The sequence below is a fragment of the Crotalus tigris genome, unplaced genomic scaffold, assembly GCF_016545835.1.
Source record: "Crotalus tigris isolate CLP2741 ecotype Arizona unplaced genomic scaffold, ASM1654583v1 scf7180000017940.1788314, whole genome shotgun sequence".
In the NCBI taxonomy this organism is placed as follows: Eukaryota; Metazoa; Chordata; class Lepidosauria; order Squamata; family Viperidae; genus Crotalus; species Crotalus tigris.
The window spans coordinates 1,117,114-1,133,579 of NW_024096732.1; the positions used below are offsets into that span (position 1 = coordinate 1,117,114).

At 48.2% G+C, this 16,466-nt stretch overlaps 1 long non-coding RNA gene across 1 annotated transcript; it reads left to right on the top strand.

Moving 5' to 3' along the window:
* The first annotated feature begins 3,620 nt into the window (after positions 1-3,620).
* On the top strand, positions 3,621-13,677 carry LOC120308700. The gene is made up of 2 exons (XR_005556906.1): positions 3,621-6,025; positions 12,778-13,677. It is a non-coding gene; the product is annotated as an uncharacterized LOC120308700 (long non-coding RNA).
* Positions 13,678-16,466: the final 2,789 nt, after the last annotated feature.

Genomic DNA, 16,466 nt, shown 5'->3' on the forward strand with positions numbered 1-16,466 from the left:
TTGGCTGTAAAAGTAAAGCTTGGTTCAGAATTGGACACACTTAGAATCCTGTCAGGTTTTGGTCACCATGATATAAAAAAGATGTTGATACTCTAGAAAGAGCGCAGAGAAGACCAGCAAAGATGATCAGGAGGCTGGCTGGAGGCTAAAACATATGAAGAACAGTTGCGGGAATTGGGCATCTCTAGCCTAACAAAGAGAAGGATTAGGAGGGACATGATAGCAGTCTTCCAATATTTGAGGGGCTGCTACAAAGAAGAGAGGTCCACCTATTCTCCAAAGCACCCGAGGCCAAAACAAGAAGTAATGAATGGAAACTTATCGAGGAAAAATCCAACCTAGAAGTTGTGGGTGCACCATCACTGGAAGTTTTTAAGAAGAGATTGAATAACCAGTGGTCTTGGATGGAGTAGGGTCTCCTGCTTGAGCAAGGGGTTGGAGTAGAAGACCTCCAAGGTCCCTTCCAACTCAAGTTATTCTGTATACAGTCTTCCAACATTTGAGCGGTTGTTACAGAGAAGAAGACAACCTATTCTCCAGAGCACCTGAAGGAAGAACAAGAAGCAACAGATGGCAGCTTATCAAGGAGAGAAGCAACCTAGAACTGAGAAATTTTGTGACAGGGAGAACAATTAATCAATTAATTGACACCTTGCCTCCAGAAGTTCTGGGTGCTCTAACCCTGGAGCTTTTTCAGAAGAGATTGGACAGCCATTTGCCCCGGATGGATATTAGCACTCCCGCCATGGGCAGAGGCTAGACTAGAAGACCTCCAAGGTCCCTTCCGGCTCCGTTATTCTGATCAGATTATGGCTTAATGGGATGGCTTGTTCACCCTACACACTTTTCCATACTCAGACTGCAGAAAGGTAGAAAAACCTGCAGCTTTCCCCTCCTTTTCCGCACAGCACTCCCATTTTTTTGCCGAAGCAACTACCTAAGCAGAGATTCCGAGTTTGCTCTCTACCCGTTAAGAACCTTTTCCTATTCTTTGTTTTCCCCTATGGCATTAACATCACTCACTCACTGGGGTGGCTTTGAGGAGAAGAGGAAAAAAAGAAAAGAAAAGGAAATACATCACGAAGGAGGGAAGGAGAAAAGCCACGTTCCTGCGGAATTTGCATATCCTGCTTTGTGCCTGGATGGTATTTAGCAATCAACCCAATTAAACAGAAACATGATGGCTGGTTCAGCACATGCTTATCTGAAGCAGGGGAAAAAAAATAATAATCCAGGGACTGCTAGGCTTGGTCAGTTTCAACCTTGGCTGATTTTGTGCGGTAAAAATCCATTTGTTGCACTGAGAATTCAAAGGACGTAGAGGCGGTCCTGGAGTTACAACTGCAATTGGGGTCAGGATTCCTGCGGCTGGGCAAGTCAGCTGTTAAGAGAGTCTTGGCCAATTTTAGACATTTTCTGGCATTGTTGAGTGAGTCGCTGCAGTTGTTAAGTGAATCACAGGGTCCTTAAGTGAGTCTGGCTCCCCCCCCCACTGACTTGGCATGTCAGAAGCCAGCTGGGAAGGTCGGCACCACAACCGTCGTTCAGATATTGCCAGTTGCCACGTGCTGGTATTTTGATCACGTGACCCTGGGGATGCTTCAACAGTCGTAAGTAGGAGGATGGAGCAAAAGTTACTTTTTTTTTCCAGTGCCATTCGTGACTTTTGAGTGGGTTGCAAAAAAACTGCTTGTGAGTTGAGGACTGCTGCTATGCAGTGACCGGTTTTAACTCAGGAAAGCAGGTCCAGGGTGTGGTGTGAATGCAGGCTGGACAAAAAGGCCACTGATCTGCTTTGGAAGACCGTAGTCCTCAAGTTACAACCCCGTTGATTTGGTAACCATTCGAAGTTATAGAGGCACTGGAAAAAAAAGGGGCTATTGACCAATTTTCACACTTAGGAGCCTTGCAGCATCCCCAGGGTCCAGCATGCTCAGTCCTCCACCCCCTTCCTTCCGTCTTCCCTTTTTTCTTTCATTCTCCTCCCTTCCTTCCATCCATCATCCATCCATCCATTTATCCATTCTACCCTAGTTTGTCTATTTATCCATCCATCCATGCTCTGCTTTGCGGAAATGAATGAGAGTCTTGCGCTGCATTTTGTTTTCCAAGTCGACAAGTTATTCAGGGACATCGCCACAGCCGCCCCCCCCCCGTCCCGTCCCCAAAGGGTGGACTCCAGTCCGGGAAGGATATCCCACCTCCCCCCCCGCCGCCCAGCACCGCCTTAGCGACACTATCCCAATTTCTTTGGAGAACTTCAAGGAGGGGCTGTTCCCCCCCCTCCGTCTTTCTGCGGAGTTGGCAGGATGCGGACGGGGGGGGATAGGAGGAGGGGGCGGTAGCGTGGCGTCCCGGATCGCTTTGAAAGTCAACAACCCAACCAGCGTGGCCCCCCCACCTTATTTTTGCCTGGCTCCCGGGACTCCACCGGCACGCGCGCCCCGCTTCCCCACCCCTCTTTCCCCGCGCCCCGACTGCGCCTTAAATAATTGATCGGCTCGATAAATAATGAATCGCCAGTTTTCTTGAGGGAGGGGGCTGTTTGCTGCAAGCCTGCCCCCCCCGCAGTTCCTCCTCTCCTGACTTTCCCCTAATTTATGTATTTATTTATTTACTCTCGGAGCGCGCGGGAGGGGGGATGAGGGAGAACCGCGGTTTGCTGGGGGGGGGGGAAGAGTTAAGGGAATTGGGGAACGAAACGAACGAGAACGTTGCGGGGAGATGGATGCATTTTTCTTTCTTTTTTCTTCCTCCTCTCGTCTCTCCTTTTCCTTTTTTCTTTCCTTCCTTCCTGCCTTGACTTCAGCATCCCTTCCTTCTTCCCCTCTTTCTCCTTTTCTCTCTCTTTCTTCCTCCCCCTCTCCTTGTCCACCCTTTCCCTTCCCCTCGCCCCCCTTTTCCGCCTCTCAGTCTTCTCCCTCTTCAACCCCCCCCCCCCAGCCCCACTGCCCGCCTCGCCTGGCCTCCTCTCGCCCCCCTCTGCCTTGTCTACCTAAAAAAGCAAGCAAGGAAATCTGGGCTGCTTCTCTCGGCTTTAGCTGTTCTCTGCGCTTCCCCTCCAGCTCTCTCTCTCTTCCCCCCCTTCTCTCTTTAAAAAAAATAATAATTCCGTGCTTTTTTGGGCCTCCTCGCTCTCTTTCTCCACTTTGGCTTCTCCGTCTCTCTCTCCTGCTCCCCCCCCCCCCAGCCTTGCTTCGTGTTTTCTCCTGGTTGCTTTCGCTTCTCTGTCTTTCCCCCATCCACCCCCCTTTTGCACGCATTTTATTATTTTGGCATGCTCTCGCTCTCTCTTGCGCGCTCGCTCTCCGCCTCGCCTGCTCCCCAGCCCCCTCTCTCTGCTTTTGCTTTCTCCCCCCCCCCCGCTCTGCTCCCCTCCCCTTTTTCCCCTTCCCGGAGAGGAGCTTGGCGCCAGGAGTCTGGAACTGGGCTGACAAGCTTTGAGTTATAGAAAAGGAGGAGGAGGAGCGCGGCGGGAAGGGGTCCGGGCGAGAGAAGCAGCTGGTGGTGCGGATTTTTTCTTGCAGCAAAGCAAGAAAGCGCACACGAGAGGCTGGGGAGGGGAGGGGGGAGAGGAGGGGGAGGGAAGAGCGGGTTTTAAAGGCAGGCACGCACGGAGAGCCAGAGGTTCAAGGCTTGCAAAGATCCGGCTTGAAATACTTGGCAGCCGTTCAGAAAAACCCATCCGGAGAGGATGCGCCGAGCTGCGCAGGCGGTTCCTTCGCTCGCCCGCTCTCTCCTGTTCGCTCTGCTTTTCCTCGCCGTTTTCTCCTCCTCCTCCTCCTCTCCATTGCTCCCCCTCGCCTCTCTCTTCCCCTCCTTCCCTGCCTCTTGCCCGGTCTCCTCCTTTGAAGGAGCCCGTCTTCTTCTTTTGTAGCAAGAACAACAAGAGTTTGGGGGCAGCTTCAACGCTACACAGTGATTGTGGTCCAACCCTTCCTCTCCTGTTCGACCTTCTTCTTTCTCCCCCCAAAAATACTTGGACTAAGACCTTCCCTTCTTCCTCAGGCTGGTCAGGAGCTCAGCTTGGCCTTCTGAATCCTCACAAAGTGTCCACAACCCAGTGGCTGACCGCGGGTGGACTTCTTAAGTTGCCCTGCGAAATCTGATCTTTCCTCCACCTGGCCTAAGAAGCCTGTCCTGATGACCATAGAATATAGAATAATAGGATTGGAAGGGACCTTGGAGGTCATTTAGTCCGACCTCCTGCTCAAGCAGGAGACTCTATACCATCCTGGTTAAATGATTGTCTAATGTAACAATAAGAGAGTTGGAAGGGACCTTGGAGGTCTTCTAGTCCAACTCTCTGCTTTAACGGAAGACTCTATACGAAGTCAGACAAATGCAGCTCCTCCAGGGATGGAGCCCCCACAACTTCTGGAGGCAACAGTCACTGAAGAAATGGTCATCTGCCCAGGACAGCCTGTAATGTACCACCATGCAGGGTTGTGAGTGTGGATGGATGCCTGCTGGTGCTGTTGTACAACTCCGCAGCTCGTCCTTTTGTGGAGTTGACTTTGGCATGTCCAGATGGCTCCATACAGACCGACCGGGCATGTGGTGTTAAAAGGACAGTTTTGTCTCTCCTCCCTGGCAGGAAGAGCCCCTGGACGAGAGAGAGGGAGAGGGGCTCGCGGGGAGACCACAATCTGCTTCCCCTTTTCATATTCCAATCGCTCTTTCCTCACCCACCCCCTAGACTGATTTGCAAGTTCTTCTCTGCTCCTGCTGCGATTTTCTTTTTTCCTTTTTTTTTCCCCATCAGAGGCACAAGCGCCATCCCAGTAAATTACACCAAGAAGCAAAAATCAGTGGCTTGCCTGACGGGAACTCTCCGGGGGAGGGGGGGAAACTTAATTCAAATATTTGTGGCACGGAGCTAGCAAGAACACCAGGAAAGACACAGGGAGGGCTTCCGTATGGATCCCCTTGGTGGGGCTTGGGATCCGGGATGAGGGCCAGGGTGGAGAGCGGGAAAGAGGACAGCCATGAACTTTCTGCTTTCTGGTTAGTTAGTTTATTTCCCCCTTTATTATTTTTACAAAGAACTCAAGGCAGCAAATGTATCCAACACACCTTCCTCCTCCTATTTTCCCCATAACAACAATCTTGTGAGGTGGGTTAGGCTGAGAGTCACCTAGCTGGCTTTCATGCCTAAGGCGGGACTAGAACTCACCGTCTCCTGGTGATTGGCCCAAGATCACCCAGACAGGTTTCCTAGCGAAGGCAGAACCTGAACTCACAGTCTCCCCCTTTCTAGTCTGTGCCTTAACCACTAGACTACACTGACCACAGTGGCTATATTTGCAGGAGATGGACACACACAACCTGTCACCACCACTGAATATTTCTCTTAGTGGCAAAAGAATGTGAGGGGGACAGATCTGAGCTCCTCGTTTCCAGCCAGTTCTAAAATGGAGGATGGTTCAGTTGGGAAGAATTGGAGGACGAGGCTGGATTGACTTGTACTTGCATGTCCAAAATATGTTTAGGGAACCAGCCTGGAGAGCCAAAGTTCCCACAGCTGGTGGATTGATACAGAATCCAAGGCAGGCAGCCAATCTGTCCCTCCTTCACCTCTCCAGGAAGAAGGAGGAGAAGGAGAAAGAAGAAGAAGGAGAAAGAAGAAGAAGGAGAAGAAGGAGAAGAAGGAGGAGAAGAAGAAGAAGAAGAAGAAGAAGAAGAAGAAGAAGAAGAAGAAGAAGAAGAAGAAGAAGAAGAAGAAGAAGAAGAAGAAGAAGAAGAAGAAGAAGAAGAAGAAGAAGAAGAAGCTTTTGGCACATCGTGGCTTTGGGGACCCACGTCAAACCCAGATTGCGTAGAGGCAAGGGAATAACACAAAAGGCTGCCTTCAACTTCTTTCTCAAAGCCCCTTCTGAGGGACACCTTCAAGGAAGGAACTGCAAAGAGAGATTTCAAGGCACCTGCGAAGAGGACAGGAAAAATGGGGAGATGTTTCCAAAAACCCGAATTTTGGGAGCCAAGGAGGAGAGGCAGTTGCCCTTCCCTTCACCTGCAGAACAAGGTAATTCAGAAGCTTCGAATCCTTGATTCCCACAATCTGGAGTTCTGAGGCCCTGTTGAAGCTTCTAGGGCAGCGTGGGAAGGCCCCAGTGTGAGGCTATTTTCTAAGCCGCTTCTGCTCCAGCGCCTGGCAGTTGGTGCTGTGGCTTCCCACTGCCCAGCAGCTTTGTTTTCCATCCATCCCTCCTTGTAAAACTCATGCCAGGGAGCTTGGTGGAACAGCGAGAGACCAGCATTCAGGTGCTGATGTGGTGCTGCCGACGTGGCGTTGCCATGCCGATGGGGGCACCATTGGATTTGGCACACAGAGGGAGAGGATGAGGGCCATCCTGGTGGACCAGCCATCGCTTCTGGCTGGCTAGAGGGGGGCAGCCAGGAGGATGGGGGGGGGAGGCAGAAGGAGCTGGAGAAGCAGGCTTGAAAAGGGTCCCTACAAGAGAGAAGAAACCCAAGCTTAACAAGCCCAAAGAAGGACCTAGAAGGCCCTGAAGCTCAAATGATTCCACCAGGATGATTTGAGGTCATTCCTTCAAAGGTTGAAATGCAGCTGCCCAGAAAGCCAATTCAGTCCTAGGTGGCTTCAACAAAGGGAGAGAATCAAGATCACATGAAGTGTTAGTGCCTTGGTAAGGCCACTCCTGGAATTCTGCATCCAGTTTTGGTTGCCATGATATAAAAAAGATGTTGAGACTCTAGAAAGTGTGCAGAGAAGAACAACTAAGATGATTAGGAGACTGGAGGCTAAAACATATGAAGAACAGTTGCGGGAATTGGGTATGTCTGGTCTAACAAAGAGAAGGATTAGGAGGGACATGGTAGCAGTCTTCCACCATTTGAGGGTCTGTCACAGAGAAGAGGGTTCAACGTATTCTCCAAAGCATCTGTGGGTAGAAGAAGCAAAAATGGATGGAAGCTCCTCAGAGAGAGAACCAACCTGGAACTAAAGAGAAATTTCCTGACAGTGAGAATAATTAATCAATGGGAGATTCAACCTCCTAGAATTAAGGAGAATTCTATTAATTTCACAATTAATCAGTGGAACAGCTTGCCTCCAGAAGTTGTGGGTGGTCCATTACTGGAGGTTTTCAAAAAGAGATTGGTCAACCATTTGTCTGGGATGCTATAAAGTCTCCTGCTGATGCAGGGAGTTTGACTAGAAGATCTCTAAAGTCCCTTCCAACTTTGTTCTTCTCTGTTCTTAACAGCTTGTTGAGAGCAAACAAAAGCCAGGTCTTGGATCTTGGCTGATTTGCACACCCTAAAAGGAACAGAAGTGACCTAAATTCTCATGCTTGTGAACCCAATGTGAACCAAAACTATTTTCCCCTGAAAAATCCTTTTTTTTTTTTTTTTACAAATGTTGCAAATCAATTTGGCATTATTTTTGTATAATTAGGACAATCTCAGTCAAAAATGTATATGTCCTTGAAAATAATGTAAAATGCTTTCTGTTATGGATGAATATTTGACTGCAAGATGGGCAGCCTATAAATTTAATAAGCAAGCCAACTGTGGAACCAAAAGTGTATTCTTACGTTTGGAAAAATAAAGTCGAAAATATCAGTTTGAAACCAAACCTTAAGTTCAGTCAAGGATGACAATTTATGGATGTGGAAAGCAAAGAAAAAAAAACTGATACAATCTAAAAAATTAAAAATGAGAAGAAATGAAGAACGGTGTTTTTATACATTTCTAATAAATACACTTAATTTTATCTAAACTAATAAATAAACAGATAAACTAATCAACCTCTGAAACTCGCCTTCAGAAGTTGTGGGTGCTTCATCGCTGGAGTTTTTTAAGAATAGACCGCTTTTCTGAAATGGTCCAGGCAGGGTCTCCTAAAATCAGCTGACGACTCGTTTAACAACCGCCTTGCTTAGCCACAGAAATTCTGGTCCCCGACTTGCGGTCGTAAGTCGGGGAACTCTCTGCAGCCATGCTCAGCGTAATGTATGAACGCAGAGGTTGGACTCCCCAAGGTTTATTGTGTGAAGCCACCCAGGGTCTGGCTTGAGATTGTCGGTCCTCCTTGCGGTGGAGGAAAGGAAGAGCAGAGGAACGGGGTGGAGGGGAAAATTCAGGCTGGGGGGGGGTTCGGTTTTGGCTCTGGGCCTCTCGTTGACCCAAGCCCCTAAGTCTGTGCCCAGCAAGATGGGCCCGGAGGAAGGGTCCCTCGGACCGGCCTCTGCAGAAGGAGTCTGTCGCCCGCCATCAGCCTCTGCAGTGCGAAGGAAAAAGGGAGCAGAGGAAAGGGGGAGGAGGGAGGGGGAGGGGTGGGGTGGAAGGGGAGCGAGTGGCAATGACAGACTAATCCCCCTTGAGTGCCGAGCCTCATGAATATTAATAAGGTGGTAATTAAAATGCAGGGACATAGCAAGACAAATGCAGGCGCTGCTGCTTTCGGTGCGCTGGGAATGGAGGGGACTCTGGCAGGGAGGCAGGCAGGTGCCCCTTCTTCATCCTCCTCTCTCTCTCTCTCTCTTCCTCTGCTCCTCTTTCCCTTTCCCACCCCCTTCTCCTTCTTCGTCCTCTTCCTCCCTTGCTTCTCTTTCCCTTTTCTCCCTCCTTCTCCCCTTCCTTCTTCTTTTTCTCCTTCTCCTTCTGCCTCGCCTTCTCCTTCCTCTCGTTCCCTTCCCTTCCTTCTTCATCCATTTACTCCCTTCCCCTTCCTTTCCCCTTCTTTCTTCTCTTTCATCTTCTCTCCCATTCCTTCTCTCTCTCTCTTCCTGTCAGCCTCCTTTCACTTCCATTTTCATTTTCCTTCCTCTCTTAACCTTCTTTTCTCTGTTCTTCTTTGCCTTTCCTCTTCTCGAACATTTTCGGAAATAAAGATAATATCAAAGAAGAAAAATTATTTTGCAGTAGGTCAGCTGCCTTTTAACTGCGTTTGAGTTACTGGGAAATAATCCTTTCTAAAGAGTCTGTCGGCCCTAGATGCATAGAGACACTGAGACGTGAAGACAGATACATAAACAAATATAAACACACACACACACACACACACACACTGAGATCCAAAGTTTATCTGGAATGCTGGGTCCCAGCTAGAGCGCTGAGCGTTACAGTGCACCCATTAAGCGGGAAAACAGACAGGCAGCATAAATTATTAGACAAGTGGGTGCATAGTACAAGTATTTCTTATGGAATAATTGCACCTGGGAAGCGTGTGTAGGAGCAGAGTGCCTGTGAAAATGTATTCTTTAGGACGAAGGCATGAAAATACGGGCACAGTGTTTGTGTCCTGCCCATGGCACCAACAGTGAACCAGCGGTGCACGCTGGCTGGGGAATTCTGGGAGTTGAAGTCCACCCGTCTTAATGTTGCCAGCTTTGAAAAATGCCAGTCCAGCTGCTCCTTCTTTTATAACACAGGCAGTCCTTGGCTTATGACCATCATTCCAGCCTAGGATGGAGTGAGACATTTGTTGAGTGAGTTTTGCCCCATTTTACGACTTTTCATGCCACAGTTATTATGTGAATCACTGTAGCTGACCAGTTAGTAACAGGGTTGTTCGTAAGTTGATAAGGTACAAAGGTCGTAAGTATGAAAAGTGGTCTTAACCTTTTTTTCAGGGCCGTTGTAAGTTTGAACAGTCACTAAATGAACTGGTGTAAACCGAGGACTACCTGTACAGTTTTATCAACGTTTGTTAGCAAGGTTTCACTGCTGTTTCCAACCCATATCTATTCTGGGCTCCGTTACAGGGGCATGAAAAATGAATTTACTATTAGTTCTACTGTTATGCACCTGGAGGGCACCATACAGTATAATTTCTCCGTTCAGCAATACTTAAAAAATGTAAAAACAACTTACTCTGCTGAGCTGGATACATTTCCTTCTTTACTCTGTTCCTAATCGTATTTCATCAGATAGCCTGTCCTCAACTTACAAACGTTTGTTTAATGACCGTTCAAAGTTAAAACGGCCGTGGAAAAAAGTGACTTATGACCGGTCCTCACACTTATGACCGTCACAGCAACCCACAGTCACGTGATCAGGCACTTAGCAACTGGCACGTACTTATGATGGTTGCAGTGTCCCAGTGTCATGTGATCGCCATTTGCAGCCTTCCCAGCTGGATTCTGACAAGCCCAGTCGATGCGGGAGCTTAACGGCCACATGACCAGCACTGATTTCCTGAACAACCGTAGCGGGAAAGGCCATGTAATCAGGCACTTAAACTCACTTAATGTCCTGCTCAGCAACAGAAATTGTCTTCCCAACTCTGGTCGTAAATTGAGGACTATCTGTACTTGTCAAGTTGCAGAACTTCCATTCCGATGCTGATTTAATTGCAAGAAGTACAGATTGCAGCAAACCAAAGATATATTTTTTTCTCCTTCTGTACCATGAGCTATCTCCCTTTGTCATAAAAGAGAAAAAAGGATTACTTTCCCCGACTGGCCTTCTGTGACTCACTTCCTGCCAGAGAATTAGTCTGTTGCTTCAGCTTCTCATTATGTCTCAGACTTACAGTCCTGTTTTCCAGAAAGGAGCACAGTTTATCCCTTTTTTTAGCCCGTCCCTGGGATCTGAAGCTTTCTGCACCTCAAGCCTTGATTGGGGAAAAGGGCTGGACCATCCCAGTCCCTGCTCGCTCAGCGTCACTCAGGCCTCCCCTGGACCTTTTGAACTTTGGAGAGGTTATCTTCCTGATTTCGAAGGCGGAGGATCTAAAGTTTGTGGGATTGGGGAAAATAAGCTGTTGCCCTTGAAATTCTCACTTGGATTGAGGCAATGACTTGGTGCTGCAGACCTCACCAAGCTGGGGCGAATAGCTAAAATTTTAGAAGATAGACACAAGATCCAGAAGGATCTTGGCAGACCCGAACACAGAACCCTATCCAATAAAGTGCAATTCAGTGGAGACAAAAGGAAGGCAAGAAAAACCAAACGCACAGGTATAAAATAGGCGGTATCTGGCTCAATAGCAGCAACTGTGAGAGGGATCTGGGAGTCTTAGTGGACAATCCCTTAAATGGGAGCCAGCCCTCCTTGACTAGTTTCCATCCATTGTTTCTTGTCCTGCCCTCCGGTGCTCTGAAAAGTAGTTTGACCCTCCTGTCTTTGTAGGAGCCCCTCAAATATTCTCAAAATCCTCTTAATGATGGTGTTGTGGTTGCAATTAAGAGGACTCTTTCTCTTTCAGAAAAAGAAAAAAGAAGCAGGGAACTTATCTCCCCAATTTCTCTGCTTGTAATTTGGATGGAGAATTTCACAAGTGCTTTCGTGTTTTGCTGAGGACAAAATCAGCAAAGTTTTTTTTTTTTTTCCCCAGCCAGGAATGTTCTTCAGATGACTTTGAGCCAATTTTTTTCCTCTTAGCTTATTCTCAGCAACCAACGTCCCTGGAGTTCTTAGGGAAAAAAAGGCAGAATCTAAATTTAATCAACCAACCGACTGACCTTTAGAAAGCAGAGAAGACAACTCCAGAGTTGGGTTCGGACAAAATTGTTTTTAACCATGGTTCGCCAAACAAGCCACAAGAGCCAGGTTCATGTATAACGTTAAGCCAGACATCCTGATTTAAAAACTACAGTGTCTTGATTCGTGCAACGTGTTCTTAAATGAAAAGCAAAGAAATAATATTATGGTTTAAGGAAACGTGTCAATTCAGGCAATGAGAGAGAAAAAAAAACCTCTGTACATGCTTAGATGTTCCTTTTTATTTGTCAGCCTTTGCAACTTTCGGTTCTCCAGAAACGTTGACTGACCAGCTTTGCAAACCAGTGTTCCCAATTTAAGAAACCTGAAATCTCCATTTTACATTGTGGGTGTTGGGGTGCGATTCAGTCTTTGTCAATCTTCCCAAGTGCTTCTCGGGCAGCCTGGTGGCTGAGAGGTTAAAGATGCTGGCCCAAGTTCGAAATCCGAGCGTCACGTGATGGGGTGAGCTCCTGTCCTCGCCTCAGCTCCTAGCAGTCCGAAAGCATGCAAAAGCAAGTAGATAAATAGGTACCACTTCCGTGGGAAGGTAACCGTGCTCCGTGACGTCATGCTGATCACATGACCCCAGAAATGCCTTCGGACAGTGCTGGCTCAATGGCCTTGAAATCAGACAAATGGTTGTTCAGTCTCTTCTTAAAAGGCTCCAGTGATGAAGCACCCACAACCTCTGAAGGCAAGCTGTTCCACTGATTCCTTATTCTCACAGTTAGGAAGTTTCTCTCTAGTTCCAGGTTGCTTCTCTCCTTGTCTACTTTCCATCCATTGTTTCTTTTCTTGCTTTCTGGTGCTTTGGAAAATAGGTTGCCCCCCCCCTCTTTTCTGGGACAGTCCCCTCAAATATTGGAAGGCTGCTATCATGTCACCCGGTCCTTTTTACTAGACTAGACAAACCCAATTCCTGCACGCGTCCTTCATGTTTTAGCCTCCAGCCCCATAATCATCTTTGTTGCTCTTCTCTGCCTTCTTTCCAGAGTCTCACCATCTTTTTTATAATATGATGAGCAAAACTGGACACAATATTCCAGATGTGGTCTTGCCAAGATATTATAAAAATGACACTAACCCTTCACGTGTTCTTGATTCTGTCCCTCTGTTTGTGCAGCCTAGGATTGTGTTGGCTTTTTTGGGCAGCTGCCACACACGGCTGGCTCGTATTTAAGGGACTGTCAAGTAGGACTCTGAGATCCCTCTCACGGTTGCTGCTCTTGAGCCAGGATTCACCAACTCTGTACCTGTACCTTTGATTTTTCTTGCCTAAGTGTAAAACCTGACTTTTCTCTACGCTAAATTTCATTTGGTTAGAAGTTCAAGATCCCAACTGGGGTGGATAAAGGCAAGCCAAGCAGCCCTTATGGACGTTGTTGACATGTTGAAAACCTGAGGTGATTCCAGGAATTGGGAGATTTCTTAATCCACTGACTTGCTCCCCACTCAGCCCATTGTGCGTCATGAGTTGTTTCCTGCAAATGAAACATCTGAAAAATCTCGGTCCCTTTTTTGTGACTCATCAGCCTCTTGGCTTGCAGGACCTCTTGCTTCTCGCACACCTGTGCTAAGCACTTCATGGAAAAAACAGGCTTGTGGGCAGAGAAGGTGGGAAAGGTCTAGACACTCATAACATTGTTTATGGGTCACTTCTAAGCCAGCTGAAGGACCGTCGTCTCGTCGTGGGTCCTGTTGGAAAAGGGTGGGACGGAGAAGAAGATTGAACATTCAAGATTGAAAATCCCTGTATTGGGAGGGGAAGCTTGGAATTGCAGGCTCCAGACGTCTTATTTTTCGGCCGTGATTGGAGCAGCTGAAAATTAAGGACAGATGTTTAGCCCAACGCCAGGCATCCAGTTGGAGACGCTGAGATGTTTTTCCATGAATGTCAGTTCTTTCCAGGCCTTGCGAAAGCTGACTGTTCTGCAGAGGTCCCAAGTAACTCCTCACTAACTTAGAACGCTAAACCTTGTCAGCAAATGAATGGGAGACTACAAGGAGATCCTCAAGTCCTAGCTACCTTGTGAAGGAAGGGGGGAGCAAAGTAAAAATGGAGGAAGTAATGGAAACCATATTGTTGCCAAGACTTGCCTGGTGCCATTTTGAAGCTGGAACCTCAAAGTCAATGGGGGAAGCCGGATTCGCATAATGACTGCATGATTCAATTAACAATTGCAGGGATTCCCTTAACAGCCCTGACCAAAAAAAAAAAAGGTTCTAAAATCAAGGTGACTCATTTAGCAACCACTTTACTTAGCAAACGGAATTCTGGTCCTGATCGTGCTTGCAAATGGAGAACCAGCCGGGGGATGCATAACGGAGGCCTGGGGGAAGCAGGGACAGACTGGGCCAGGGGAAATTCAGGCCAGGCAGGGACGGTCGGGTCCAAAGAGCGGCTCCCACTGACTGGGACAGTCCAGCCAGGGGGACAAAGCCAGAGAGCCTGGTCCCTTGACCAGAGGACAACTGGATCAGCACCTTGGAGAGCTCCATCAGCCCTGAGGTGGGGCTCCCTTGCCTGGAGGATGTTGTCTCAGCAGGACCTCAGCCCAGGGAAGACCCGCCCCCCAATTGGCAGAGAGGCCCTGTGGTGGGTTAGCTCCGCCCCCTTGGAGGGGTGAGGGGACTCTTAAAGGGCCATGGCCTTATTTTCCCATTCGGATCATGAAATCATGGACCTTGCTGTCATCCTGACCCGCCTCACAGGCTTGTGGTTGTGAACCAGGCCTCAGAGGCTTCCCCTCTACATGGGGGGGGGGGGAAAGCTTCCCTTTCTTCCCCTGTTTAATTCCTCCAGGTGCCATTCTCCCCACGGAAGGCCATGGACCCGTGGTTGAAATTAAGCAAACAATTGTTAGGCTTTCACGCCGATGAGCTGGTTCTGAGTTGCCTTGAGTGAACAGTATTGATCCACCCTTATCCGTGCCAATGCTGAGCTGTGCCTTGGGCAGGGACTGGCCTCCCCAACCACGGGCAGAGGAGATCCCACCCCACCCCCAGCCCTTTCGGACCCCTCTTCTCTAGGGAAGAGGGTCAGAGGTAAAAGCTAGACCCCTTGAGCTCAGAGGGAGGGAAATGGCATCGGATGGAAGAGCCATCCAGGAGTATCCGTGTTGCCCTGGCAAATCATCCGCAATTCAGTCACAAGACCCAGGGGCCAGGCGGTTGAAATTCAGGCAATGCTCAGCCTGCAGAATTGAGATTTCTAGGAGAAGCTCAGCTTTAGACCATCAGACCAGCCCTCCATCCTGCCTGGTGGGGAAAGGGTTAAATTCCTTCCCGGTTGAACTGGCTAGCCAAGCCTGAGCATCTGAGCTGGGGAGGAGGAGGAGGGAGGGGGGAGAGAGGAAGGGCTGGGGGTTGAAAGTAGCAGAGTCTATTCTCAGGGGCTCTTCGGAAGGGAGGGGTAGACAAAACCGCTTCCCAGAAACTCGCATTTATTTTTAAGCAAGGAAAGGAAGGGGGGGGGATGCTGGAAAAAAAAAAGAAAGTTGCTGGCACAGAGAAAAAGCATCCACTGGGGGGAGGGGAGTGAGAGGCTGGGGAGGGGGAAACAGAGGCTTATGGGCTTCAGGCATGGCTAATATTAACAGAATTACAGAATAACAGAGTTGGAAGGGACCTTGGAGGTCTTCTAGTCCAACCCCCTGCTCAAATAGTGGACCCTATATACCATTCCAGACAAGTGGCTGTCCAGCCTCTTAACAAAAGCTGATGGCCTTAAGGCTTGGCGTATATTCTCTGGGTCTTTGGAGCAAGCAGCCTGCCATTCCCCATGTACCCTTTTTTTTTTTTAAAAAAAAAAAGGCCTTAAATTCCCAGGAGATTCTGCAAATGGAAGGACACCGAAATCTGTAATAATCCAAGGTGGATCTCTAGAGTTCAACCCAATTCTAAACTCGAAATGAGAAGGGTAGTGAAATAGCAAAGTTATCAAAGGAGGCTGTGTGAATTTTCAGATTTTTTTCTTTTTGGCTTTTCTCTGAAAGTGGTTGGGGGCTTTGAGTTAATTTGCTTTCTCCCTCTCTCTGAGAAGTGAAATGAAGTCGAGAGACAGGGTTATTTATTTGCACTCAAAGCAGGCAAGAATCCCAGGGCTAATTTCTGAAAGGCTTCAGAAGTTGCAAAAGGGGGCGGGGAAGAGCCCCAGCTTGGCTGCTACTGCCAATCCTTGCTAGGGAGGTGTGTCTTAGTTGGCCAAGTCAAGGCGGTAAGTTCTGTCTCTCCATCTCTTTTGCTTGGAGGACTAGAGTGGAATTAGATGCTTCCAGAGCCGATGGGCAAAGATCCCTGGGCATGACTGGGTCTGTTTAGGGCGACATAGGTTAAGGTCACCATGATACAGAAAAGATGCTGAGACTCTAGAAAGAGGGCAGAGAAGAGCAACAAAGATGATTAGGGGACTGGAGGCTAAAACATACGAAGGACGGTTGCAGGAATTGGGTATGTTTAGTATAGGGAAAAGAAGGACCAGCGGTGACATGATAGCAGTCGTCCAATATCTCAGGGGCTGCCACAAAGAAGAGGGGATCAATCTATTCTCCAAAGCACCTGAAGGCAGGACAAGAAGCAACAGATGGAAACTAATGAAGCAGAGAACCATCCTAGAACTAAGGAGAAATTTCCTGACAGTTAGAACTATTAATCAGCACAGCGAGTTGCCTCCAGAATTTGTGGGTTCTCCATCACTGGAGGTTTTTCAAGAAAAGATTTGTCTGGAATGGTATATAGGGCCTCCTGCGTGGGCAGGGGGGGGGTGAACTAAAAGACCCCTTCCAATTCTATTATTCTACGTTTTAGCTCTAAATTGGCACCAGATAAGGGTCAACAATGTTCATGAGCAGTTGGGTTTGGATCATTTGTGGCAACGTAACGAAGCTAAGCTGATGATGCGCTCAACGCCTCCGCCCAGCTCTGCCTGCTCTTCTACCCCTAATATCTTTGGAGAGCTTGTTTTAATGGTGACATCAAAGTCTTTGGCAATTATATTTGATGATATTCAGAGA